This window comes from Meles meles, chromosome 14, assembly GCF_922984935.1.
Source record: "Meles meles chromosome 14, mMelMel3.1 paternal haplotype, whole genome shotgun sequence".
Taxonomy (NCBI): domain Eukaryota; kingdom Metazoa; phylum Chordata; class Mammalia; order Carnivora; family Mustelidae; genus Meles; species Meles meles.
In genome coordinates this window covers 45,195,171-45,197,526 of record NC_060079.1, presented here as the reverse complement: position 1 = coordinate 45,197,526, position 2,356 = coordinate 45,195,171, and positions in this window count along the sequence as shown.

The following is a 2,356-nucleotide window of genomic DNA, read 5'->3' as shown; positions in this document are numbered from 1 at the left end:
AAATTCTTAGTAGATAGAGATCCCGTGCAGTGTTGAGTACCTCATTAATTATTCAAGAATTTGTCGGTCTAGTTACAGAACCAAAAATGTCATTAATCATTAATACTCCTTGCTTAAACGCATTAGAATAAACATTTACTTCTCACAACAGAAACACCGAGTGTATGGATTACCTCTGTTTAGAAATTGCTTCCTCATTTCACCTACTGGAAAGTTGGTTTGGGTTCATTCTTCAAAGCCATTTTTTATCAGAGGAATATAGCCTTCATTCTGTCTTTCAAATGGATCTAATGGGTATTTAAATAATTTTCTAACTTTTTATAAATACCTTTAATTGGAAATTCTGTCCAAAGATAATGTCTTTAAACTATAAATATGTTTTAAAAAGTAGATTTGTTGGGGATCCTGGGGGGCTCAGTCTGTTAAGCGACCCACTCTCGATTTCAGCTCACCTCATGATCTCCAGCCCTACATCAGGGTCCATGCTGGACATGGAGCCTGCTTAAGATTCTCTCCCTCTGCTCCCTTTGCCCCTCCCCACCAAAATAAATAAATAAAAATCAAAAGCAGACTTGTTAAATTTTATGGCATTTTGTGAATCTGTAAACATTTTCAAACAGAATAAAGAGTTCAGATATTTCAAGGCAATGATCTGGGAGCTAAAGTAAAGTGAAAACTGACATAAACATAAGGTATTAAATGAAAGAAAAATTGACATAATTCAGGCCAAGTGTCTCAATGTATAGATGAGAAAACTGAGATCAAATGACTAGTTCAAGCTCACATGTGTAATTAGAATCGAACCTAATACTAGAAATAAAATTCCAGACTCCTCTCTTTAGTACTCTGCTAAAGCATTACACTGTTATATAATCTGTGTAATGTAACTTCAAACCAACTCTGCTTGAATTGTGTAATTACCTAAAATTGCTTATGAAAACACAACCTTAGGGTAAATTGTTCTGCCCTTTTCTAGATGAATAATCCATGCTTCTTAAATGTGAAACCAGACACAATGAAAGCACAGGATTCCTGGTAGCCATGAGAAAGAATTCTGTACAGTTTGTACCAACTTCAATTTCTAAAAAATATTTTATTTATTTATTTGAGCGAGAACGAGAGAGAGAGAGAGAGAGAGAGAGAGAGAAGGGGAGGGAGCCGAGGGAGAGGGATAAACAGACTCTGCACTGAGCAAGGAGTCTGAAGCAGGGCTTGATCCTAAGACTATGAGATCATGACCTGAGCCGAAACCAAGAGTCAGAAACTTAACTGACTATACTACCAAGGCACCTCAAAACTTCAATTATTTAGTAATTTTATTTTTATTTGCATGGCAATAGGAAAATAGAACAAAATAATTTTGGAAATATCTGCCAGAATGTGTTATTTGAAAGGCATTTTCTCATTAGGTCAATGGTAAGAATAACAACGTATTTGTGATTTACAAACCTTTTTTTAAAAATATTTTATTTATTTATTTGACAGCGAGAGACACAGCGAGAGAGGGAACACAAACAGGGGGAGTGGGAGAGGGAGAAGCAGGCTTCCTGCTGAGTGGGGAGTCTGATAAGGGGCTCGACCCTAGGACCCTGGTATCATGACCTGAGCCTAAGGCAGACACTTAATGACTGAGCCATCCAGGCACTCCAAGTGATTTATAAAACTTTGATCAAGGGGCGCCTGGGTGGCTCAGTGGGTTAAAGTCTCTGCCTTCAGCTCGGGTCATGATCCCAGGGTCCTGGGATCGAGCCCCACATCGGGCTCTCTGCTCCACGGGGAGCCTGCTTCCTCCTCTCTCTCTGCCTACCTCTCTGCCTAGCTGTGATTTCTCTCTGTCAAATAAATAAAATATTAAAAAAAAAACTTTGATCAATTTAATTTCCTGGAAAATCACGAGACTGAGTAGGATTCTAGGAAAAACTAATTAATAAGAGGTTTATTTTCCCCAGTATCTTTTCCCTCTATATTCTGACTTACTCATATTGCTGGTAGGTTTCTCAATGATATTCTTCTTGCAGCTAACTAACTAACTAATGCTAACTAATGGATTAGTAATAATATATCTCTATCAAGAATTAAAGATCCTGAGATGCGTCACCAGCCTATTAGTGATTACCTATAGCATAAGTCAATAAGCAAGTGTTGAGAAATGAAGCAAGGTCTTCAGAAGTTCTCATATTTTTGTAGAGTTTTGGTAAGGTGAAATCTATACAAGTAGACAAAAACCTATAAACATATACTGCAGCCCCCTCCTTATCTGTAGTCTAACTTTCAGTTGCCCCTAGTTGAATGAGGTAGAGATACAGATGACCCTCCTTCTGTATCATCAGAAGGTCAATAATAGCATAGTGCTACA